The sequence below is a fragment of the Lipotes vexillifer genome, unplaced genomic scaffold, assembly GCF_000442215.2.
Source record: "Lipotes vexillifer unplaced genomic scaffold, Lipotes_vexillifer_v1.1 scaffold150, whole genome shotgun sequence".
NCBI classification, from domain to species: domain Eukaryota; kingdom Metazoa; phylum Chordata; class Mammalia; order Artiodactyla; family Lipotidae; genus Lipotes; species Lipotes vexillifer.
Window position 1 is genome coordinate 4,380,390 of NW_006792921.1, and position 27,328 is coordinate 4,407,717.

At 40.0% G+C, this 27,328-nt stretch overlaps 1 protein-coding gene and 1 pseudogene across 3 annotated transcripts in view; one reads left to right on the forward strand and one right to left on the reverse strand.

The window, feature by feature from the left end:
• The window catches only part of CREB5 (cAMP responsive element binding protein 5), a 405,433-nt gene that overhangs the window by 344,738 nt on the left and 33,367 nt on the right, over window positions 1-27,328 (forward strand). The window lies entirely within an intron of this gene.
• The window catches only part of LOC103090437 (60S ribosomal protein L10 pseudogene), a 7,344-nt pseudogene continuing 6,672 nt past the window's right edge, over window positions 26,657-27,328 (reverse strand).

Here is a 27,328-nt window from a genome sequence, read left to right on the forward strand (position 1 = left end):
CAGAGCTGAAATTCAGGGACAGTCCCGATTTTCTTTTAAGAAGAGTGACCTAGAAGTTGACACTTTTAGTCTCCCACTAGCCATCTGGGCTTTGGATGGCAAACATAACTTTTTACCAAGCTGTAAAATTCATGATGTTTAAGAGAAAGATCAAAACTAAAGCGAGAGGGTTTATATGTACAAATATTTGCTTAGTGCATATTTGGATGGTCTTAGAACATTTGATTCCAGTGGGTTAAAAGAAAGTCTGAGCCATAATTTATTTGTTTTCTATTTTCATAGTATGTTTTTCCACTTTTAAAAACTCTTTGCAAATATTACTGATTTCTGAAGCTGTTATCTTCCTGTGAGAAACGAAATCCCTCACCACGGATTGATTATTACATTTTAAAACTCAGGTCAGTTTTACATGTTGTAAAAATAAAAGGATTTCTTTTATTCTCTTCCTTAGTGTCTAGATATAAATGTTGGTAGTAATTTCTGTTTCTCTTGTTGTGAAGAATTTATTTCTGAGGATGACGAGATTTAGAAGGGTCACTTACACTCTGTTGATGTCACATAAATCATCTTTAGTCACTTCCATGTCTTAATCGGACCAAACAGTTTTGCCTTCACATGGTCTTTCGTAGATGTATACATAATGAAGTTTATAGTCAAATTCTCTGCTTATATACCCATGAAATACCTAAACATTGGTCATCAAAATGGTGACAAAGATGAGCTGATTATCTCACTGTTATTTATGTGAGTGATATTTTTATTATTTTGAATTATGAAATATTTGATAGCAGACTTTATTACAAATTAGCCTTTGAATATTTCACCTATTTTTGTCACTTGTGTCGTGGTAGAAACCATAAAAAGTGGGGGCAATGGTAGACATATTTACATTGCCCATAGTCTGGTCTGATTTTCTCCAACGCAATCTGAGTTTTGGTAAAGGGCATAACACAAGAGTCTGTATTTCCTAGATGTTTTACCCTTATACAAATCTAGCACTTTAAAATGTAAAAATATTCATTCAAGATTCTTTATAAACTTTTCATTCAAAGAACCATGATTGCATTTTAGATTGCAATTAAATATTTAATTGTTGCTCCTTCCTTTGGCATTCTCTTAGTAGAGAAAATGCCACAAAATCACATTTGCCTTACCCATATCTTTGCATATACATCTATTTTTAATCTTTCTTGTGGAGCCACGACTTAAGTGGACAATAAAGGAGAAAAAAAGAAAGAAAAAAACCCCACAAAAACAACTGAAAAAAGAGAGTCAGCACGAGCGATAAAAAGAGAGAAAAATATTGGTCAAGACATGAATGGCTGAAGAGGAGGAATCTCTTCTTTGCCTGTTGGTATTTACAGCAGAAAATCTGTTTCTCATTCATGGCACCGGATCTCAAACCCAGCAATATTTATGATGGGCACTTACTAACGTGTCATTAGAGAGTAAATGGGGTAACAGATAGAGTGTGTTTCCAAATGTGGTCACCACCCTGCTTCGGGCCCCCTCTTTCCCCAGTTGGTGGCTGATTGCTGCAGCTAATGCCTACGAGCAGGTCAGTTTGGGAATTAACCCCAAGTCATCATTGACTCTAATGTCAGAAGTTTACTTTGGGTGGTACAACAGGAAGAAGCAAGACCTTTAAAATCAGACGAACATGAGTTTAACACCTTGGACAACTGACTTAGACTTGGAGCTACAGTTTTCCAGAGAGTAAACTAGCAGACCTAATGCACATCAAATAAAAAAATAAATGAGATAATATTTGTATATTCCTTAGCATCTGCCTAGTGCATACGAAGAACTCATTAATTATTGTTTACTGGTTTAGCCACTATGTTTATTTTCTTTATGTTATACAGCATCTCTTTAAAGTTACTTAAAAATCGTTTGGTTAGATAAATGAGAAATAAAACCCTTTCTAGTGAAAAGAAGGAAATGTGGCACTTCATGTCCCAGGATTTTTGTTAAATTCTCCACTTGGTTCTTGGTAAGGGATTGAAACAGACTTCTTGAACCCTTCGAAATTGCTGTCTAGCTTCCTCTGGAAAGCGCAGGAGAAGGTGAATTGGTTAGAGTATAGCAAACACTTGAGAATCTAGGAGTGGGAATGTCAAGTTTTCAGCTGTAAGATTGAAGACGGTCCATCATCTGTGGCTGCTTGTTGAGATGGAGACCTGGGAATGGGTTTCTTGAGTAATTAAGCCTTAAATAACAATTAGGAGGACCCTCCCTCAGGCTCCAGGTCAGCCAGACTTGGTAAACCTTCTAGACTTTTTGGTCCCCTCACCTACTAGTCTCCACTGGAAAGTGTAGGGACAACCATGCCTCCTTAGCAAGGTTTCATTTACAAGATAACTCTTGGGGTCAGGGAGATATCATGCTTTGAACCTCCATAAATATGAATCATGTACAAGTCATTTGTGCACCAATTTAAACACCGAGCCCAAACATTATTTCTATACTGATGACTAGTTGTGCTTCTTTTGTGTGTTTCTTTTAACAAAGAGTAATACACGCTTGGTTTTAAACTGCATGCCAGGAGAAAGATTCTGGAAGGGGAATCGCTCTGGACCTTATGTTTTGTCTTCACATCATGATGTAATTTTTAAAAAATCAAACTGACTTCCTTCAAGATTTATGTACCCAAGTAACTTAGCCCATTTTTAAATTCTTTCTGCCCCGCTCTGTGTATGAGTTTTTTATTTCTTTTCATTGTGACTGTGTGTACCAGACTCAGCTATAGGCAGTATGTCACTGACAAGTCAGAAAGCATATCTAAGAGAGAGAGAGAGAGAGACAGTAGACATTCTGAGATGGGTTAGCCAGGCTCTCTTGCGTTGCTCTATTCACAACATTGTTTTCTTTGGTTGAGCTTTGCTCTGTCCTTTCAGGAATCTTCCTATTAGTAAATATCTTAACAAACCTGGGTTCATTTTGAAGTTGGCAGGAGTTTTGATTAGAGATGTTGCAAAATAACCATTCAGCCCAACGTGGCTGTAAAGACTCAGAGTTTCCAAGATGAATCAGTACAGACATGGCATAAACTGCTGAACATTTTTAACCTTTAACCTGGGGGTGGGAAGAGAAGAGGCACGCTGTGAATTGGCAAACACCCTTTCTACCACCCTCAATTTTATTTCTGTGGCTTTTTCCATGTGGCAATTTCTTTCAAGATTATTAAGTTGCAAAGCATCTGTATCTATCCAGCCCCTCCTTCAAAGTTCCCAGCTAGGGACAGAAACAGCCCATTTTGCCTGAAGACTCTTCAACCTAAAGCCATTTCCTGTAGATCCATCCATTCTTGAGCCATCTAAAATTCAATTCCTGTGTAAGGAATTTCGCATTTATTCAGGTGGGCCGCAAATACATTAAAGTTTAATTTCGTTGCAAAAAGAAAAAATTAAAATGTGAAGAAAGGTACTTTAGAAAAACTATCCCGATGTCCTTAAAGTATTTGAAAGTTGGCCAATTGAAAAAGATTCCCATCAGGATAGAAAACAGTACTATCATTTATGAAATCTTTGGATTTTGCACGTATTAGACTCATTTGGTTAAAAATGCAGAATTCAATCTGAGTTGGATGTATCGTGAGAGAGGGGAGTGAAGGCGGGGAGCGGGGGTCTGAGGGGGCAGGTTCCAGAGTGTGGAGGGGGGCATGAAATACCCTTGGTGGAGGCAGGGACACTTCTTCCCTTTCCTTGGAAAAGATAGTGAAGAAAAAGACTCTTGTGGGAGGTGAGAGGGTGTGGAGATGGAGAAGTTTGAAGGAGGTGACCGATGGCAATTGGAGGCTCTTATATCCCATGCACTAGTCTTATGAATGTAGAAATGAGGTCAAGTTCTTGGTGGGGCGGGGGGGGGAGTTTCACCTCACCCAAATGGGTAGAGAATCTGAAAACCATGCTGCATGAAGAAGGGGTGGAAGGCTCCCAATCCCTAATCTGAGATGTGATAATTATCTTCATATATTTGAAAGTCTGCAGCGTGGGAGAGGAGTTGGAGTTTCAGAAAGACAGATATTACCTCAGGGTGGAGTAAGTTGCTTCTTAGTCAGTGAGCTTTTCCTTTCTGGGTTAGAGGATAAAATGGCAGCCTTCTGAGGATACTGTGTATGTGTTTGGGGGCAAGGGATGCCTGCATGGCGTCTCTTCTAGTCCTAGTTCTTTAGGAATAAGTTAAAGTTTTAAGTACTCACTTCTGGACCGATATCAAAAGAGTCCTACAAACACAGAAATTTGGTCAGGAGCTCCAATCTAGTCCCGCCATTTATGACACCACATAGAGAAATTCCTCCCACCCAAATGAGTTAATCATGTTGGCCATCTTCCCAGAAGGAGAGAGTGTCAACCAGTTGATAAGATCTGAGTTGAGCAGCTTTCATTGAGGATAACCTTCAGTCAGTCTCACCCTTCTTCTTCTCAGGCAGCCTCCTGGGCAAGGCAAGAACTTTCTCACTCTTCAAGACTATTCAGAAGACCCTGTCCTATAATGAGTGAGCATAGACCTCTAGCCATGAATGCTTGGGTGTAAATTCAGTCCTCTGATATTCTAAAGAGGACTGAACAATGAAACATTAATATGCAAAGAGTTGGGGAGGTTTAAAAAAGGGGCATTTAGGGCTTCCCTGGTGGCGCAGTGGTTGAGAGTCCGCCTGCCGATGCAGAGGACGCGGGTTTGTGCCCCGGCCCGGGAAGATCCCACATGCCGCGGAGAGGCTGGGCCCGTAAGCCATGGCCGCTGAGCCTGCGCGTCCGGAGCCTGTGCTCCGCAACGGGAGAGGCCACAACAGTGAGAGGCCCGCCTACCACAAAAATAAATAAATAAATAAATAAAGGGCATTTATCTTCATTCCTTAAGTTACTCAATTTATTTAAAACAAAACAATTCATCCATTTCTCCCTCCCCCCCCTCCACCTCTGGCAAACCACCAATCCTTTATCTGTATCTCTGAGCTTGATTTATTTTGTTTTGTTTTGTTGGTTTTGTTTTTTTAGATTCCACATATAAGAGCGGTCGTACAGTATTTGTCTTTCTCTGTCTGACTTATTTCACTTAACATAATTCTCTCGAGGTCCATTCCTGTTGTTACAAATGGCAAGATTTCATTCTTTTTTATGGCTAAATAATATTTCATTGTGTATATGTACACCACAATTTCTTTATCCATTCATCTATTGATGGCACTTAGGTTGTCTCCATATCTTGATTATTGTAAATAATGCTGTAATGAACGTGGGGGTGTGTATATCTTTCTGAGTTAGTGTCATTTTCTTTGAATGAATACTCAGAAGTGGAATAGCTGAGTCAGATGGTAGTTCTATTTTTAATTTTTTGAGAAACCTCCATACTGTTTTTCACAGTAGCTGCACCAATTTACAGTCCCACCAACAGTGCACAAAGGTTTCCTTTTCTCTACATCCTCGCCAACACTTGTTGTTTCTAGTCTTTTTGATAATAGCCATTCTGACAGGTGTGAGGTAGTATCTCATTGTGGTTTTGATTTGCATTTCCCTGCTGATTAGTGATGTTGAGCGTCTTTTCATGTACCAGTTGGCCATCTGTATGTCTTCTTTGGAAAAATGTCTATTCAGACCTCTGCCATTTTTTTTAGTCCAGTTGTTTGGGTTTTTACTATTGAGTTGTGTGAGTTTTTTAAAAAATATATTTTGGGTATTAGCCCCTTATCAGATATATGATTTGCAAATATTTTCTTCCATTAAGTTGCCTTTTCATTTTGTTGATGTTTCCTTTGTTGTGCAGAATCTTTATAGTTTGATGTATTCCCACTTATTTATTTTTGCTTTTGCTGCTTTTGCTTTTGGTGTCAAATTCAAAAAATCATCTTCAGGACCTATGTGAAGGAGCTTACTGCCTGTGTTTTCTTCTAGGAGTTTTATGGTTTCAGGTCTTATTCAAGTCTTTAATACGAGTTGATTTTTGTGCATGGTGTAAGATAGTAGTCCAGTTTCTTTCTATTGCATGTGGCTATCCAGTTTTCCCAACACCATATATTGAAGAGACTGTCCTTTACCTACTATATATCTTGGATTCTTTGTCATAAGTTAATTGACCAGATATGTGTCAGTTTATTTCTGGGCCCTTTATTCTGTTTCACTGATCTATGTATCTGTTTTTATGCCAGTATCACACTGTTTTAATTACTATAGCTTTGTAATATAGTTTGAAACCAAGGAGTGTGATGACTCCAGCTTTGTCATTCTTTCTCAAGATTGCTTTGGCTATTTAAGATCTTTTATGGTTCCATACAAAATTTATGGTTGTTTGTTCTACTTCTGTGAAAAATGGCATTGGAATTTTGATAGCAATTGCACTGAATCTGTATATGGTTTGGGGTGTTGTGGGCATTCTAACAACATTAATTCTTCCAATCCCTGAGTACAGAATATCTTTTTTTTTTTTTCCTTTTTCTTTTACTTAGATCAACTAGCCCTCTTTTGACCAGGCCTGCAGCTGTAATCTTATTCAGTGGGTGCCTTGTTTGTGAGCCTCCCATTTATGTAAATGACATGTCCTGGAGCCTCTAAGCATATGTCCTGCTGCAGCTATGACATAGTTAACTGTACATTCAAGTGGGTGCAATTAGGCTTCAAAGTTAACACCTTATTAAGGAGGAGTCGGAGGAGGCTCCTTTGATACCTGACTGAAATGTAATTTCTTGGACCCCCATGGGGACAATCAGAGTAAGACCATGGTCAAAATGAGGTAAACCATCATTTGGAACTCAGGAAGGTGGAATCCAGGAAGGTGGGATCAGATTTAAAAGGTGAATAGGAGCATTGGAACATCCTTCCAACTTTAAAATCATTACAACAAAAGAGAAGGGCTATTGCCAGTGGGGAATTTAGGCCACTTATTAGCAGTAGGCCTTGTAGCTCTATACAGCTATGTCCTGAGTGAGCTACTGCTGGCCAGTGACAGACATGGAACCCAAGCTCAGACTGGAGCAGGCCCCACAACAACTTCTCCCGACAGCCCCATTCTTGCCTCTGATGGAAAATTTTGTATAGGAGGTAAGAGTTGTGAAAAATGAGCTGTGAGGAAGGGGAGGCAGTGGAGGGAAGGGGAGAGAAGAGGTTTCAGGCAAATCTCCATCTATTGTCCTGCCGGCGAGAGCAGAGCTGTGGCCACTTTGAGGCAGAAGCTTGTTGCCAGCTTTCTTAGGTCTCTGCACAAGTCTAGTGTACTGGAGCACCTGCTTGTAATTGCTACTAAGCTTAGTCCCCCCACCAAAGTTGGGAGTAGGGAAGGAGAAACACAACAAAACACAGAGCTTTTATACATTCCCTGCAGTCTTGCCCAAGAACATCTTCAGTAGCCAACCTTTCTGAATAAAGTATGGGGAGAAGAAAAGAATTTTTATTGGCTATGCAGGGATACATTTTAGAGTTTTCATCATTGTTTTTTCATTCATTAGTCCACTTACTATTTGGTTTTCATAACCAGAAAAAAATAACTAAGAAAAAGGAGAGGAAACCCACTTACAGTAAAGACAGTCACATCAATGATGATACAATGAGTTGATAATCTACTGACGGTTTCTGCCAGTGAACAAAATGTGGGTGAGCCTTCAATTTTGAGTTGCAACGTTGCTGGTGCTTTTTTCTTTCTTCTACTAATGGGGGAGTTCTCGCATATGTTAAAAAAAAAATATATGCAATAGTAGCAGAGCCAAAAAGAAGAGCTTTGTCACCAATTAGTTTCAGTCTTTGACTAAATCACCCTACATCTCTATGCCTTAATTTCTTTCTTTGTTCTGTGAGAGAGTTTGGATGAACTGAACTCTAAGGCCCCTGTGGTTCTGTAAGCAGCAAGAAAAAATGCTCTTCCTTTAGGGGAGGAATCAAGGTTTGAAATTCCATTGTCACAATTCCAAGGATTTTTCAAGGGAATGTTTAGTCAGTTAATGTTGCCTTGCCACAGTTGCCATCTTAGAATAGGGGGATTCTACTCAAGTGAGCCTGGGCAAGTTCCTTCTCCTGTTAGGGCCCCACTTCGTCTTCGATAGGAAGATAATGATACCCACCACAGAGAGTTGTGTGAATGCATGAAATGATTCTTATCAGGCTCCTGGCACGTGTTAGAAGCAGAACATCCTTCTCATATCATGCTCTCTCTGTGTGGGCATTTCATCTATAGCTCTACTCCTTCCAGAAACTTCCAAGTGTATTTTTAAGTGGCAAGTGCTTAAAACAAAAAAGGATCTATATTGAGGCCCAGACCTGGCACTTCATAATGTTTAAAGCATCGGCTGCCAATTTGCCATGTCGGTAACATCTGATTTACAGTTCCCCGTGGGTGGGTGGGTGGGTGGGTGAGTGAGAGCTTGGGGGCAAATCTCTCAGGAGAAGACATTTTTCATGCTTACAGTTTTTTCCTTTGGTCATTTCAAGAAGGGTTGAGTGACTGTGCTCCGTGGAGTCAGAGCATTCCAGGCCTCTGCATGGCTGGTATGTGAGCCTCTGTTTTCCCCAGGCAGTACATTTCTCAGGAGGGGCAGGTCACCTCTTTCTTCGTGGCTGGTAGAAACTAGACAGCAAAGGGCAGTTCTCATTTATGAAACTCGCCCACTTTCTTGGGCAGCCACCTACCTTGGCTGCCCAGCCTAGGCTTTAAGGGGCATGGAGTGGTTTCACATACAAAAGTAGTTCCACTTCCTCAGACAGCAGACGCTAGTGGGGTTTCCTGAATTTGGCAGAATCTCTCTTTACAGAGACCCCACTTCAGGCTGCCAGAAACTAGGACCTGTGGGCTCAGGATTAGAAAATGCTCAGGTTAATGGCCAAAAAGTGTTGTAGAAAATGCTCAGGTTAATGGCCAAAAAGTGTTGGAAGCTGGTGCAAAAGAGCAACGAGGGCAGCAGTGTGACCTGGGCAGGCTGAAGGGGGCAATTGCTTAGAGCAAAACTGAATAGGAAGCAGGGTGTCCATGAGGGCCCTGGGGAATGTGAAGCCAAACCCTCCAACAGAGGCTGTGAGACAGGATCCCCTTAACCCTGACTTCCCAGGAGAAACAGAAAGTGAAGAGAAGTGGGGGCCAGTGTGTCCACCACAAACTCACCCCCTACGTGAAACTACTGATTCATCCAGCCAAATACTTGAGAAAGGAGTAAGAATTGCTATGAACAAAGGAAACACAGAAATTCTCTAAATTTTCTTTTAGAGACCTTTCCAAACTACATATAGTAAAATTCTCAATTATAGTTTTCATAGAGCAAAGCAGTAACGTCTTTTGTAGAACATGATCACTCATTTTTTTGATATATTAACTGAGAGCCAGAGAGACTGAAAGACTTGTCCAAGCTCACTCAGGTTTAAGACAAGAGAGCTCAGCTTTCCTAAGCAAGTCCTCCTTCTAAGAGTCACTGCCTGGAAGTATGGAAAGCATTTGGATTTGAAAGTGAGCCTTGTGATCTGGGTCTCGTCCACCATTTTGCTAGTCCATGATCACAGGCAGCTGTCTTAACCTCATTGATCTCAAAATGGACCACATACTATCAAATGTATAGGCAGTTGTAAGGATTAAGTGAGTTATTACAAGGCAATAATTTAGAGAGCTTTAGAAATTGTTACTATTATTTTCAAGCATGTACATTTCCCCTTTAAGCCCCCATCTAGCATTTCTTTTTCAGTGCTTTATTAATACTTTCTCAAATAGCTTGGTTTCCAAAAAGGAATCATCTTAAGATTGGTTGTGTTAGATTCTACCTACCTCTACTGTCATGCTTTCATGCAGAGCAAAAAAAAAAAAAAAAAAAAAAAAAAAACCTGGAAGATAAAAGAGTCGAAATAACTATTCCTCGTACAGAAGAAAAAAAAAAAAAAAAAAAAAAAAGTTAAGACCTAATTTCAAGTGTTACAGCCTAATTTACTTTAATATATAATTTACACTTACCCTTAATTAGGAAAATACAATAACCAAAAAGAACCCAAGGAAGTAGTTTTTTGCTCTAAAGCTTAAGCAAAAATACCTAAAGGTGGTGCCCAGCTAGATAGCTGTTCTTACAAATTATTCTTCTAAAAGGTTTTTAACAACTGAAGCTGTTCCAGATAACTGGTAAATTGAAGCAGAGGTGGGCAAACTGTTTCTGAAAAGGGCCAGATAATCAATACTTCGGCTTCGTGGGCCATATGATGTCTGTAACTTCCCAAGTCTGCCATTATATATCAAAAGCAGCCATACACAATACATGAATGAATGGGCATAGCTATGTTCCAATAAAACTTTATTTACAAAATCAGACAGCTAGCACATTTGGCCCAAGGGCAGTAGTTTGCCAACCCCTATCTTTAAGAAACCCATATCTTTCCCTGAATTTCTCTGTTTAGAGTGGTTTTCATTGACACCCCTGTCCCCTGAGCTCACACAATTTCACCTAGTATGGCTCCATCCCAGTGAGTGGCTTGAGGGACTTAGGGAACACTTACATTCAGAGCTAATTTTTAATGAGCCAAAGTCAGGCTGTAAGAGCCTGAGTCACTTAATCTTTTCCTAGCATCTTTCATTTCATTTCCCATGCCAGGGCTTTACAATATAGGGGTGGATGGAGAGTTGTTTTCCAACATGAAGATTTAAGCTGGAATATTGCCCAGGTCATTTCTCTCATATTTCCCTCTAATTTAGAGGTTGTTCATTAACTGATAGACTTAGAGGGGAGAGTTTTATGCTCTTGACTACTGAGGAGTTCTTTCATCTTTCTTATTTTAATTGATAGGTCTCCAGTATGAGGATTTTTTTGTTTTGTTTTGTTTTCATTTCCATTTCATAGTTGCTGTCAAAACTTGGAGAGTTTTCTGTTTTCTACCAATAAGTTGCTTTCATACTTTCAGAATTTTAGCTGATAAATAAAACCAAAGGCTTCTGCAGGTAGTAGTTGAGACTGAGCTAAGATAATCAATGACTCGAGTTTTGTTCCCCCCCACCTTTTTTTTGGCATTCATTTTGTCAGGGCCATGTCACTTCACTCACTCAGGCCTTCATTTCCTGGACTATGAAAGTATTATCAGAGGCCAGATATCATTCATGAAGTTGTCTCTGGGTCCTTTTAAAAGGCAACCTCTTCCTCGGCTTCTTTTCAAAGACCTGGAGTGTTCTTCCCAGAATTCTTCCCTTCCTCTCTCCTCTCACGCATCCTTTTAGGTCCATTCCCAGAATTCTACATTTATGGACATTTGTTATTCTGAGACTTACTCTTGCCATAAGGTATTACATAATTATTTTCCCTTTAGGTATAATTACTGAATTGCCAACCCTGAGACTCTGTTTTGCGTTATTTCACACGTATTTTCGAGTTTTGATTTAGGTCTCTGCGTGGTTTGCCATAAATCAGCAGAGTGGGGGTGGGTAGCGAAAGGACATCAAAACACAGCCCCACTGCTATAGAATGTTACTCAAGTGACACTCCATAATTCAAATCCTGCAAACCATGGGGTAGCCAAAGCAGGGCACTGCGACAGTATGAGCTGTTTTTGTTAATAGAGATGAAATTATGGGTGTAACTAGCTGGCAGTCCTCAAACAGGCTTCAACAAACTGTTTACTCAGCTGTCCTCAGGCAACAACTTAATACTTGTGGATAAAATTATTCTCCCACCATCTCCCAAGTGGTATATTCCAGGGATCCCAATTTGTTCTCACTAATAAAAAGAAAGAACAAGTTTTTAATTCTCCAAACACAGTTTGAGATTCTGGTTAGGTTTTGTTTTTAACGTATTCATAAAAATCGCCTTGTCCTTTTGTGTTCTGCTGTTCAAAAATCTATGAGAAACTGGAGATCTAAAATGCTTTGTGTGGCTTAAAGAAACCTTGTGGTCCCTAACACCAAAACCTTGTGATTTTTTTCTTTGCTTGCACTATTCCCTTCATCCTCAGTGCCTTCCCTTCCTCTCTCCTCTCACGCATCCTTTTAGGTCCAGCTCAGGCTACTCCTCCTAGAAGTCTTCCCTTATCCCCTAGCTTCATCCACCTGAAATTGACCTATGAATTTTCTCTGATCCAGTTTTTTAAAAATTTCATGCACTGTTTTAAGATATACAAGACTGTACGACAAATAGCACAATAATCACCAATTTTCCCACCACCCATAAGGTAGAAGCCCCCTGAGTACTAGAAGAACCACTATCTGATTTTGATATTTATCATTCCCATGGATGTCCTCATATAATTACATATTTTACATATTTTATATAATATATAATACATTTATATATGATATATAATTATATGCTCTACATAAAATATTAACAGATATTTGATATTAACGGATATATATAGTATAAATAATATAATATTTTAGTACATTTTAAGCTTTATGTAAATGTTTTTATGCTGCGTGTATTCTTCTAAAACTTGCTTATTAGGAAGGGGGGGCTCACATTTAGGTTTATCAGATTTATCATGTTGATTCTCATAGTTCAGTCATTTCTGTTCCTATAAGGTATTTCATCATCAAAAGTTATCACTCTTGATGGTGCGCATTTAAGGTGTTTTCACCTGAGCCCGTAAATTTTTTAAAATCACTATTATGACACTACTATTGTATCTGAAGTTTATTTACCTATATATTTTTTTACCCTCTATGAGATTAAAGGTTTCTTGAGGGCAGAGACCACTTTTTGTTCATCTTTATATTTGCTGCAATGCCTACTACCGTCCCATGAACCCAACTGGTGATCCGTGTGTGTTTGTTGTTTTGAATCAAATCCCTACAGGAGAGCCAGGAGGCATCACTTTTTTACAAATGAGGAAACTGACATCATGTAACTGTCCTGTGAGCTTAGAAGTTAGATCCCCTGGTTCCCTTGGCTAGGAAGTTAAGCAGAGCTGTCTTAAAAACCATTTTCATTTACTAGAGAAGATCAGAATTGCTTTTAATCTCTATATTTCTATCAAAATATATTCATAAGACTCTGAAGTTTTTAGTCCAGAGCTTGAAAGTTCTTTGAAAAAATTTAAAAGTCACATTAGCTCTGCTTTTCATATGGAGGAACTGCATCTCATGATAAAATGTGATTGAATTAAAAACAATTTTTTAACGAAGATATAATTCACATACCATAAAATTTACCTGTTAAAAATGTACAATTCCGTGGTTTTTAGTATAAATACAGAGTTGTGCATCAACACTGTCTAATTTTAGAACATTTTCCTCTCACCCTAAAAAGAAATCCCTTATTCTTCTCCCATCTCCAGCCCCTGGAAACCACTAATCTACTTCTTGTCTCTAAAGATGTGCCTGTTTTGGATGTCTCGTATCAATGGAATCATACAGTGTGTGGCCTTCTGTGACTGGCTTCTTTCACCTAGTATAATACAAGGTGTTTTTAAGGTTCATCCATGAACCTTTTCAAGGTTGTGTCATGTATCAGCACTTCATTCCTTTTTATTGTCAAATGATATTCCATTATATGGCTATACCACATTTTATTCATCCGTTCATTAGCTGATGGATATTTGACTTGTTTCTATTTTTTGGCTATTATGAATAATGCTGCTTTGAACCTTCATGTACAAGGTTTTGTTTTGTTTGTTTTTTCTATGTACAAGTTTTTGTGTAGACGTATGTTTTCAGTTCTCTTGGGTATATACCTATGAGTAGAATTGCTGGGTCATACGGCAACTCTATGTTTAATTTTTTGAAGATCTGCCAAACTGTTTTCCAAAGCAGCTGTACCATTTTACGTAGTACAATAGATCCTTATAAGGAACTCAACACTCCAAAGACATTCCTAGCTTAATTCTTATCATTGAATGTTCTGAATTTTAAAACAATGTCTGAACTCACTGTATTATTCCCCGATGTCACTGCACTTGTATTTCTCTAACTTAATTTTCTCATTCTTACCCTTATAGTTGTGAATGAAGCAATCTCATTTCAGGTTGCATTTATATATTAACCTCAATTTGGCCTAGTTTCACTGAGGTGAAAAGTCCTTGTAGTGCTTTCCCTCCCAAGTTTGTTTTATCTAGCAAACAAATGGCTCTGGTATAAAAAGATTAGCAGAAAAATACCCACCCTGGTTTTAAAATATCGATCTTTTCATGTAACTGCATTACAGTAGCAATGTAGGTGATTCATATTTGAATGAAAAGAAGAAAATAAGACCGTGGGAAGTGTGAAGTCCTGCAATCATCACCGCAAAACAATCAGAACAAGAACAAATTAATCTGCTGTCCAGATGTTTGCCCATCAAAAGTTCTGGGACTTGTGACTCATCTCTGTTTTGGAGGCTTTTTTTAATTGCACAAATATAAGCCTTCACACTGTTTCTTTTAAATTTTTTGATGCTTGGTGAATTTTTTTAATTGAATTAATTTTTTTCTGACTGAAAGATACGTGTTAATGCCAAAAATAATTTTTAGGAAATGTAGGAAAAAAGAAAAATAAATAAAAGTAAGTAACCTATAACCCAATTACTCAGAAATGACTACTCTCAACAGAGTATTTTCTTTCAGTCTTTTGTCTATGCATAAATATTCTTTGAAAACATCGTTGCTCTGGTTGAACGACATGCCTTCATATGAATGTACCATGATTTATGGGACCATCCCCCTGATGAAGAACAGTTTATTGATCTTTTCTGTATTGTTTGTTGATGTTTCCATGCTGAATTGTGAATACCTTTAATTCATTTTCACATTATGGTGGGAAAGATGACCCAGGCATACAGAGCTTACCTACTCTTCCCGTGGGAAAAATAGGAAACAAGAAAATTTCATAAGAAAATACTGAGAACTTGTAGGTACTAGAAAAACATCTTCATGTAAACAGTTTTCCAGCTGTACTTAGGTCTAATAGTGACAAGGCAACAGGTTTTAACTTAAAAGCAGAGGATTATGGTAACTGTGCATAGAAAGAGGCCAAATAACACTTTAAGGACTTTTGGTACATTAAAGATGTAGGGATAGGAAATTATCCTTCCCCTTCCTTTTAAGATTTGGCTATCAGTTATCATTAGAACTGATTATTGTTGTAAATCTGTGATTCTCGATCATGTTGGAGATATAACATTAGTTAAATTTAATAAAAGTCTTCATGCTTTCCTTCATGAAATCCATTTACAGATACAGGGACTATTTCCATGGGCATATAAGTAATAAGGAGTATGAGTATGAAATGAATTCAGATTACATTTATCGTTATCATTTTTGGAAACTCCTTAAGGAAATGGAAAACGTCCTAGCATGCTGCCAAAAACGACAAAAAAATGACTGGGAGTAGAGAATAAAGATCATTTTTATAATTAATTCGTATGATCCAGAGTAATAAATATCACTTGGGTAATTAAACAAGACTGCAAAAGAAAGTTAACAAAATAAACTTATTTCAAAATGCTGACTACTTTTTCCCTTCATTTCTTCCCCATGAGTCAGATATATCAAATATATCTTGACTTTATGTTAGGATTTGATAGCATATTTTTACAGATTTTAAAACTCCTCTCATTCATTCCAAACTGAGGAAGCCAATCATTTTTACCGTTGTGGTGAAATACCAGCCATGCCAAGACAGATTTCTTCCTTCTCGATGCATGTGCAATCTTATAAAGAGCTTCTGGTGACTCAGAAAATCCCATGCATCAATTTTCCAAATTGGATTTTATGTGATTAAAAATAAATTTCAATCAAACAGAGACTTTGGTGCGCTGAGAATTCCCATGTCAGGAGTTGGCAAGTGTCAACCATGCGTAGGTGTATGTGTGCTCACTAATACTGTATGAGCCTTTAGGGCCTTATTTGAAAAGTTCTTTCCTGGAAGAAGAGGAAAGCGTACCGTTTTGGAACGCAGCCGGCCACATCCAGCTCTGCTTCAGAGGAAAAGAGAGGGACGCGGGTAGACACAAAAAAACTCCACCGTTTAAAAATCAAAGAAACGGGCTCACCAGGTTTGTTATCCTGGGATATTTATTACCTGGAATTAGTTTCTGCCTAACCCTTCTTAGGTGAAAGAGAAAGGAGAAGGCACAAATAATGCATTTTTCTAAACTATGCTGGCTCCCTCATCCAGGCCTGCTTACCATGACTGTCATCAGTTGGTGGCCGTGACTAGGTTTTTCTGTTTATAGATGAAATTGACCGAAGGCATAACCTGCTTTGGGTTGGTGAAAGAGAAGGGTAAACCTACATAGGTAGTCAACATCTGGGGTCCCTTGAAGTAAATGAGGAGTGTTGGCAATGAATAGAGGAAGAAAAGGGTGCTTCTTCCAAGAAGGTCATATGGTTGGTTACCTAGATAAGGTCTCTAAGCCTTGTTAGAAACTTGGAATTTGTGCTCCTCAGACCGTCCTGTAAGACCCAGCAGAAAACCGCCTGGCTGTGACTCACCCTCCTGTCACCCCAGATGCTGTCCAGTTCTCTGACGCTCATTTTCTGTCCCTTCCACTAATCTGGCACTTAAGACTGTCAGGATTTGGTATGTATATTTTTTATTCTTCCAACTAGACAGTAAGTTTCTTGAGGGTAGGAGCCAGGTCTTCTGCTTCTCTCCACTTCCTGCTGTCTTTCCCACACTGTCCAGCCTGTTGGATTGGTTTCTGTGTCTCAGGCAAGGAAACTGCAGTCTGCAGTGTAATGCCTCTGCCTTTATACTTGGGAGATAAAGAAGCTGAATGTCAACTGGAGTATCCAGACAATCCCCCCATGAAGTGGCTGCGCTCTACACCACACAGAACACAACTTTCCCATTCTAAATGGAGGAAATAGCCTTTAACTGAGTAATAGAAAAGGCATTCCACAATTCAAGGCATGATTAATACTGTATTAAAATTATTCAAAATCAAAACCTGTGTAGAGCACCTTTGGTTCTTAGCACTTCTTTCCACTGTTGTTCTTTGAAATATATTGAGGCAGATCCCCAACATACAAGACAATGTTTTTTTCTTTCAGCAGCCAGTAGCTACAGTCTACTTTTCCCCCTTGCCCTGTAGTTTACATTTGTGATGGCAGAGTGGCAACATATATCCAAACTGTCTTAGCTAAAACAGGGCTAGATTCTGAATACATATTAAATTGGAACTTGAGCAATCGATTTATGTTATTTCTGTAACATTGAACTCTGAGGGGAGAAATATTCATTCCTGCCAATGCATCGCCAAACGTTTTACATCCTAAAGGAGGGGTGGATTTGCTGTGTTATGGTGTAGGGAAGGCCGCGGTGTAGCTGAGTTGACCTTCCTAGGGGCAGATGCCCTAGCGGGGACAGTAATGAATGAAGCCATTTGGAGAGATCAGTGCCCTTTGATTATCCTGCATTCACCAAAACAGATGGGATACCCATGCTCTAGGGAAAGTATGAAGAGAAATCCTGAAAAATCCCTAATCTGCCTGATTCATATTGAAATTATGCCTTATTTGCACAAAGATGTTAAATAGGCTGTGACGGGGGGGGAAAAAGAACTTCTAAAATGTTGGTATGTGGTCTTAACGAATCTACGCGAGTGGAACTATCTGGCAGTGTTTCCATTTCCAAAGGATTTGGGCTTGAAATGTAAAATTTGTCTTTAGTCATAAGAACCTTCTGCAAGCAAACTCCAGAGGTCAGTCTGAGAAATACCTTTGTGAAAGGTCAAGCAGTGCTCAGGGTAAGTCATCCACAGCCTTTCCTGCCCAACCTGAGAAGCCGGACCTTTAGCACTAAGGTGGCTTCCACACAATATAAAGATATTTCCCTCAATTTTAGGGTATTTCTCTCACCTATATAAAAGTGTAACTTAATCATTTGAAATAAATTGAGAGGTCGGACAAGATAGTTACACAGAGTAGCTATGAATTCTTCCATGAAATTTCCTGTCAATCAAGTAGTTTATTGTTTTATACAATATTTTTTTTTTTCTAGAAATAGTGTATCTAGTGCTTAGACTGTGCCGAGGCAGAGGGTTTGGGCTTTTCTACAATTTTAAAAATTGAAAATGAACTTTAGGAACTGAACTTTTACTAGAGATATTGCTGAACCCAAAAATATGTTAGACTTCAACAGCGTGAAATTTTAAATTGAGCAATTTTCCCCGTACATGAACAAACTTCTCAACCAAAAATAGATGAGTATGTATACTCGTATGTCTGTCTGTTGTTTTGGTGAAAATACAGTAGGAATGTTTTTGACCCAAGACTGCTGAAGCAATTTTTAGAAAGGTTTACATAGCATCTTTTCAGATATAAAAAGTTAAGGTAATGCTAGGATGCCTGTTACGGTGGCCTTGCCATCTCCAGATATAAGTGTCACACAAAATTTGTAAAGTCTCATGTTGATACACCATCAGCGGCAGAAACTGAGAAGAGCATGCTTAACTGGAAAACTTGAACACGTATGAAAAATAAGAGAATATCCAAAGTAGGTAAAATATATCCGTTTTTTTTTATCGAAGTCTAGTTGATTTACAATGTTGTGTTAATTTCTGCTGGACAGCAAAGTGACTCAGTTATACATATATATATACATTTTCTTTTTTCATATTCTTTTCCCTTATGGTTTATCACAGGATATTGAATATAGTTCCCTGTGCTGTACAGTAGGACCTTGTTGTTTATCCATTCTATACATACCAGTTTGCATCTGCTAAGCCCAAACTCCCACTCCTACCCTCTTCCACCCCTCTCCCCCTTGGCAACCGCCAGTCTATTCTCTATGTCCCTGATTTTGTTTCTGTTTCGTAGATAGGTTCATTTGTGTCATATTTTAAATTCCACATACAAATGATATCATATGGCATTTGTCTTTCTCTTTCTGACTTACTTCCCTTAGTATGATAACCTCTAGTTGCATCCATGTTGCTGCAAATGGCATTATTTCATTCTTTTTTATGGCTGAGTAGTATTCCATTGTGTATATGTGCCACATCTTCTTTATCCATTCATCTGTTGATGGACATTCAGGTTGTTTCCATATCTTGGCTATCATGAATAATGCTGCTATGAATGTAGGGGTGCATGTGTTTTTTTGAATTACAGTTTTGTCTGGATATATGCCCAGGACTGGGATTGCTGGTTCATATGGTAACTATTTTTAGTTTTCTGAGGAACCTCCATACTGTCTTCCACAGTGGCTGCACCAACTTACATTCCCACCAACAGGGTTCCCTATTCTCCACACTCTCTTCAGCGTTTGTTATTTATAGACTTTTTAATGATCAGCATTTTATTTTTTTTTATTATTTATTTATTTTTTTTTTTTAATTTATTTTTTTATTCCTCCCCCTCCCAATCTTCCTGCAGCCCTGGCAACCATTGATCTTTATACTGTCTCCACACTTTTTTGTTGATACAAACATGCACATATACTGAAGAGGGAGATGATTGGTAACTGTAAAAAATGGACCTTGCTACATTTATTACTCTGTGGCTTACTTTTCTTACTTACTAAGGAACCATGGACTTCTCTCTATATTAATAGATATCGGTTATTTAATTTTTAATAGCTGCATAGCATTTCACATTAACATAGCCTAATTTAATTAACTATATATCCCTATCAATGGACATTTAATAATAAACAACACTGGCAATAAACAATGATGAGCATTTTAGAAGTGAGCAAGTTGTCGAGGGAGAAATAAGGATCAATGAGCCAGAGACTGAGTTAGCCAGTGGTGAGGGGAGGGGGACACCACAGGCTCTTCCACAGGCTGTATGGAGCAGAGGAGACACTGGAGTGACAGTGACACTGCTATGAGGTCTTGCACACACATCCACCTGTGCACCTGAGGTTTTGTTTTACTTGGCACTTCTTGCATGAGAGAAGGAAGGAAGGAAGAAAGGGAGGGAGAAAAAAAAAGAAAAGATAAGGATGATTTGACATTTCCAGAAGTTAGGGGAAAACCCTTGCCCCCATGAAATTAGTGATTGATATGAGCAATGAAGAGGTTCTAAGTCTTAGCATGAGACAGAGAAGCTAGCATAATAGATCTCCAGAATACTAACCCTCAGGGGAATCCTTAGGTGTCTCCCTCATCTCATGCTTAAGCCGAGCCCTGATATATAAGCTCACAGATCACATTTCCCCTTAATATGCAATGTCCCCCCTAAAGGCTGACTTGTTCTTACCATTGGCACCATCTTCATGTCACGTTTACTGCTTGATTAACTGGCTGATGAACCAGAATTATTTATCACATTCTTATACTATGGTTCCTCTCCCCTATTTTTTATCCAAAATATCACTTGTTCCAAATTACATGTGAAAATTGGTATATATTGGTCCCAAAGTCATCTTCCTTCAAGTTTATAAAACTTTATTTGTAAGGCTAATGAGGGAAATCATTATATTCTGAATAAAAACAAAATCAAATGTATACCATTTGTTATGATTAGGTTATTTTGAAATAAAACAAGAAAATTGTAGACATCTCTTCCTTTTTCCTCCTTCTTTTCTACTTGCCACCAACAGAATCAGCAGAAAATGTACCCTCTGGGTCACCAAGTAGACATTTGGCTTAGACTGGCCAAGCACAGGGTCAAGAGTGTGGGCAGCTGCAATGAAATGAGGGGGGCATTTAGGGACACCTGGTTTGAGAGCCTTGAGGGAGACCTCGGGTGAATCAACTAAAATCTCTGCCTTAGCTGGCTCATGGTTAAATGGGCACAAATCTTATCTACCACATGAGGATCCAATATAACCAGTAACTCTAGTGTAAGCACCACAAACAGAGCTTAGCACAAAGCAGCAGTTAATAAACCTTGCTTGGGTTTTCTTTAATAAGCCACTTCCTGAATGAATGATTCCTCTGATCCTGGGCAATGCTGGTCTGGACAAACTGCTGATACACTGGCAGCCTTAGGTATAAATATCCACCAGGGAATGAGAAAACAACAAAAGCAACCACCCAAATGAGTATGGGAAGGACGCAATATTATCTCTGAACATGACCCCTGAATGGGTGATAAACACTAATGACTGTCATCACTCAGATGACTTTGTCCTGTTCTGAGCATCTTCCCACCCTCATATTTCATTACAATTGATGGGTTTTCTTGTGGCGCATGAAGCATCCAGGGTAAACACAGCTAGTGCGACACTCCAAGTCTTGCAGGGGTGAGAATGCGTGTCTCCACTTGCCTGCAGGGCCTGCAGGGCCTGCAAAAGACAGCTTGACACGGGCATCCTTTGGTCTTCTCACCGCCCCTGCTAACCCAGCCCTGATAAATAAGCCAGCTAATTGAATTAATAAACAACTCTTTCTTTTTTTTTTTTTTTTTAAACAGCCAGCTGGCGTGCAATCAAAATGTGTGATAAATTATCTGTCACTGCTTTAACCACAGCGGGAGGGGAGTGGAAAAATTAGCCACTTCATCCCTTTCTCGCTGCTCCCAGTTTTCCTGCTCTGTTCGCTCAGCTATAGGATTTTCCCCGCGCCCTGGTGTTCTCACTTTGGCTGAGGTCCAGGACCCAGTCGCTGTGGGTGGAGAAACGTATTTGGCTGCCCTTGATGATGGATCCTTAAGCCCAGGCATTGTGGGGGGAGGCAAAAATGCCGAGCCAGCCTGTGGGAAAGCGAGATTTGTCTGCTGCCCTGGCAGGGAGGGTTCGGTTATGAGCCTGTGGTTTGAGCCCACAAGATTCTCGTTAAGGGAGGGGAGTGGATGTGGTTCACAAGCAAAGTATTGTGATGTCTGCTTTTTCTTGCCCACCTCTAATGCCAAACAGCTTTGGGGACTTTCTGGAATGAGTGCGAAGGGCTCGCCAGAGTCTTCGGGAATATAAGTGGCAACCACTTTTCACCCATTCTTGCACCTTGGTTTTCTTCGGTATCTCCTTCCACTCTCTTTTCTTTGCACCCTAAGACCTGATTTCAAGTCACTCCTGTTAAAGGTACTGACGTTCAGAAGCTGGTCTTCAGGATAACAGATTCTGTACAATTTAAGGGGACTTTTCCGTATTCATTTTTTGGCTGATCCCCAGTGCAGTTTCTCAAAGTCAAAAAAATAAACAGTCCCCTTCAGGCTAAATCCATGTGGAGCCGTCATTAGGCTTTTCTGTGTCATCTCATTTTGTCGGGAGTGGAGACCTCCTGGGGTTCACCCGAGTTGGGAAGCATCTGGATTGTATATTCACTTTAACACCGTAATTCTCTTAGAGGTGCTTTCATTTTAGGATGTTGCCTTGTGTAATAATATACAAGTCATCTGCAGGGAACGATCTGGAACTGGCAACAGATGTAGACTGGGTGAATGCAGGGGTTCTTGATCTGTTTGATTCATGGGCTTCCAAACACTTACACTTCCAAGGAACTTTTCCCAGAGGATATGTGCTTTATTGTCCATATAGAGCAAAACCTTAATCCACTACCCTTAAATGGGGCTGCGTGAAGCCAGGATAAAGTGATGGCTTTTTTTTTTCTCATCCTTCAGGAAAACAAAACTTTTTGGGTAAACTTCATATAATTGCTAAAGTCAGACCTTGATTATTATCAGGCAGAAAATGGGCCCAAACTTGATTATATTCTTATACTAGAATGTTTACTACAGGTCTTTTTCCTGCTTTCATTGGTATTTTCATCCCTGGCTGTGCTAGGCTTCTCTGCAGATCCAACAGCTTCTTAATGGGGGTGGGATGGTGGAAAGGAGAATTAAAGTAATTCTGAACCGACAATGTGAAATATTGTGCTTGGGAAACTCCAGGACATTCACACCTCTGTGGAACAGTAACTGGCTGCCCTGAAGAATGCACTTGAACTCCATGGGACAGAATCCAAAAATTCCAACAAGGATCCTGTTTAAAGGGCCATAGGAAAATCTCTGGGCAGACTTATGCATTATTTCTGGGACCTGGTCATGTGCCATTGTACCTTCCCCCTCCCCTTTCCCCCTTCTTCATCCTATACACACGTGCACACAGACACACACACCCACATACACTGACCCCATGTTTTGTTGCATTTCCTTGGTCATGAGGCAGATTCCGATGGTGTTGAGAGAGAGATGGTGATAGTTCCAAGAAGGATATTAGTGGTCATGTCAAAAGGCTGAAGGAGGAGACAGCCAACTTGCATGAAGCTTCGTGACATGCTTCGTGAAGGATTTTGCATGCCTTGTCCCCAACACTTTCAAAGAAAACATGAGACAGAAAAGTCAAGCTTCCATTTTGCTATGACGTACTCTGTTTTCATTTTACAGAAGATCTGAGGGGAGAAAAGAAGTAAGGGGAAGTTATGCAGATTTCCATATTTCCAGGCTCCCCTCTTAAAATTCTTTATAGATGGAAGGTTGGGTGCGGGTGGGAGGGAAGTCCTCCTCCCACCCTTATTGACTAAATAAAGGTGGACTCTGTCTACTAAAAAGGTTTATGAGAATGTTTATTGGAATCTCTGGATTTTGGTTAATTATTTGAAAGTAGAAGTATTACATTCACTGTTGAATTCAGAGCCCACCATGACTAGTTTTCTGCAGACAAATAGGGTATATACCTCTTCTCCCACTACACAGACCCAATTGCATGTGCAAACCTAAGAAGTTACTGAGAAGAGAATGTCAGGGATGAAACTTTACATACTTCCCTTTAAAGACCTTTACGGGGTTGGAATTATTTGAAAGATAACAGAATACAAGGCAATAACCATTTTAGGAGCCAGAGGGAGAAAACTGGGAGCAGTGCCCCAGCTGCCATGGGGAAAGGAGAGTACGGCTAGGCCCTTACTGACACTCCCCGATAGGTCTTGGGATCTGCCCTTGCCTCCTAGTTTGGCAGATCCTACCAGGAGCCCCCGCCTCCAGCTGAGGAGATGCAGACGCCTGCCAGTTTAACAAACTCTACTCCTAGCTTCCCCCCAAGCACAGTGGCTGACACTGTCGCTGTGGCTCCTGACAAAAAGTAGCCCAGCCTCAGAGCACATTGCCTCAGTGCCACGGAAAATACACAGCACATGGGCTGTTAGCACTTTCAGATGTCATCTCTGTTTCTTATTTAACTTCAAGATGCAGCTGAGTTCCAGATTAGTCTCCAGGATAGCAGGGGAAGCTTGGACTGGCAGTCAGGAGGCGTGGGATCTAATTCACCTTCAACCTTGAACCTGTCATGGGACCACGATAGCCTTTTAATCTTGCTGAGCCTCCTTTTTTTTCATCTGTGAAAGATATCTTGAAATATAAATAAAATGTAATCTGTGTTTTGCTCCAGGTGGGTCCCCAAACTCTTCCAGTTATTAGAGCCTATGGTTATAGAAAATAATTCTCGGTGTCGTTTATGATCACTGCCATTTGTGAGACAGAGTGAGTTGATGAATTCCATTAAGGACAGAGAGGAAATGTCACACGGAAGATATTTTGTTATTAAGTTGGATTTTGATACCAGCCCATTTTAATACCCACATCACAACGGTCTTGTGGAGTCTCCTTCAAAGTAATAAAATAAATAACTGATTGGTAAATGGCATTGACTCCTGGTTTAGTTAACCTGGCAGTCAGATTAAGGCAGGGTTTCTCGATCTCGGCATTATTGACATTTTGGCTAGAGAATTCTTTGCTGTGAGGGGCTGTCCCATGCATTATTAAATGTTCAGCAGTATCTCTAGGCTGTGCCCATTAGATGCCAGTAGCACCTCCCCTCCAAGTTTTGACAAATCAAATATGTCTCCAGATATTGCCAGGTGTCCCCCAGGGGGCAAAATCACCCTCGGTTGAGAACCACTGGATTGAGTCGTGACTAAAAGTCCCCAGTTTAGGTCAGGTTTAACTGCATATATTTGATATGCTGCAATCTGAAAATGCTAGTTAGCCCCAGAACACCAGCAGTAGCTATTAGGTTCAGGTTAGAACAATGTAACCTTGATGGGACATAGCACTAGAAATAACCCATTTAATCTACAATGTCCCAGGACCTCAGAATGATGGAATCTACTAGATTTCAATCTTTTTTGGAAATGGGCAGAATTGTCTTTGTATAATATATCTTACTGTGCACAGAATAAATGCTCATTAAGTGTATGTTGAAAGAATGGATAACTTCCCCCAAAACACCAGGGGAGCACAGAAGGAGGAGCTGCCATGCACAGCCAGTCATTCTGGGTGATCTTTATTCTACAGGAGAAAATGAAGCAAGTGTTGGCCAGTTGGAAGGGAAGAAAGAATCTTTGGCAGGGAGGCTGCCATTACCCTAGCTGAAATGGAGCCAGGTTAAAACTTTCTTCTGATTTAAAAAAAAAAAAAAAAAAATGTCATGGAACATTTAATGACCAACCACAGTGCATCAGAGCCCAAGCTATATGTACGTCACCCATGCTCCCCAAGAGCATGTAAGAGTGAAAGATTCAGTTACTTTAAGTCTTCTGTATTCCTAAATTGGCACATATTTTAGTGGCGTGGGATGTGGAAATCTCATATGTGCATCTGACATGTTAATCTCCCTAAAATGGTGGCCTCACTGTTTTTCCTGATGCACTTCAAGAGGATGACCTTAAATTGCATTTGAAATGTCTAACTCAGTTGTCCTGACAACTTTCTTTTCTCAGAATAAACAGAATCCACCTGCATCTCTCACCAGAGACATGAGTACTGTACTGAGTTGGTTTTTCATGTTTGATGTTTTATAGGTATTCTTTGAACCAACCTTCAACTTCAGAACAATATTCAATCTAAATTCACGAATCATCAGGTCTGATTCATGAGATTTGTAGATTTTGGCTGATATTATTTTGTAACCATTAAGTTCTGAAATGATCAAAATTGACTTAATAGGAGAAGCTTTGCCTCTTACCTGGGAAATTATTGTCATTTAGAAGGAAATCAACCAGGCTGGTGATCTTCCAGCCCCATCTCCACACTTCACTGTGGGTGTCTGTTTTAAAATTTGAATGGCAAGTGCTTTGGGGAAACATTACCTAATTAGCCCTGGGTGAGAAATTCTCTTCTGTGGTGTCCTTTTGATAATATACTTAATTGACAACTGATGTTACCGAGATCTGAATTTTATCTGAGATCAAAACTAAGCAAAGAGCAGGAGAGAGTGCTTTCGGAGGGCTTACCATCTCTGCACATGACGAGTGTGCAAAATTAGGATTCAGAAAGAAGTGTAACTGTTATTTCAGAAGGTAGATTAATATAGTACTAAGTACCAGTGTGCTCAGCATGAATCTTGAATACACACTCCTAGAGTCCCTGATTTTTATCCTGTGATACACACTCTATCTTTAAGTGAAAAATGGGGACTAGTTTAAAATGTTTAAACCTGGGATGATACAAGAAAGACTTAGAAGAATGAGTACATGCTTCTTTCCATTCATTTCCCCTGTCTATATTTCCCCAGTCTTCCAAAGAACACCAAGGGAGGCAATACTGTGTAGCCAGATTGAGTAACTTAGATGTATTTTTTCTTGTTGGAATCTGATTTAAAGATCCCCCACCCTCACCCCTGGGAAAATAGTTGGGGTTGGTTGCAAAAGAGTATAATAGCCATGGCTGCTGAGCCTGCGTGTCCGGAGCCTGTGCTCCACAACGGGAGAGGCCACAGCAGTGAGAGGCCCGCGTACTGCAAAAAAAAAAAAAAAAAAAAAAATTCTTTGTTTGTTTAAAAATTGAGTTTTTAGTACATATCCCTCCTACTTCCATCAAGGATTCTTCTTGTTTTTCGTTTTTTGTTTTTTGTTTTGACAAGAAAGTAGGATTTATTGGTGGGCATGAGTAAGGAGGGGACAGCAACAAGGCTTTCACTAGTTCAGGGCCCGCCGTTTGTCCAGAGGGCCACGATTAGGGATGTATTTGGCCCCATAGCCATCCGGGATAAGCCGCTTTTCTGCCACCATGTTTTCAAATTTGTCGGAGTTAAACTTAGTAAATCCCCACTTCTTGGATATGTGGATCTTCTGGCGGCCAGGGAACTTGAACTTGGCCCTGCGGAGGGCCTCAATCACATGCTCCTTGTTCTGTAGCTTGGTGCGGAGGGACATTATGACTTGGCCAATGTGGACCCTGGCCACTGTGCTCTGGGGCTTTCCAAAGGCACCGCGGCCTGTCAGCTCCAGCACAGGACAACATCTTGTTGATGCGGATGACAGTGGAAGAGGTGGAGCTGCACTCGGATGTGAAAACCATCTTTGCCACAGCTTTTCACCATGTACTTGTTGGCACAAATACAGGGAGCCTCCAGGGCTTCAGAGGAGAGCTGCTCATACCCATCCGACACACCATGTGGCCACAGAGTGGGAACTCATCCACCTTTGCCTTCTTCCGCCCCAGGTCAAAGATGCGGATCTTAGCATCAGGGACACCTCGGCAGAAGCGAGACTTTGGGTACAGCTTGTTCTTACAATACCGGTAACAGCAAGAGGGGCGGCGGCCCACGGTGACACCAGGATCTTCAATGGCGCGCCGAAGGGAAAGAG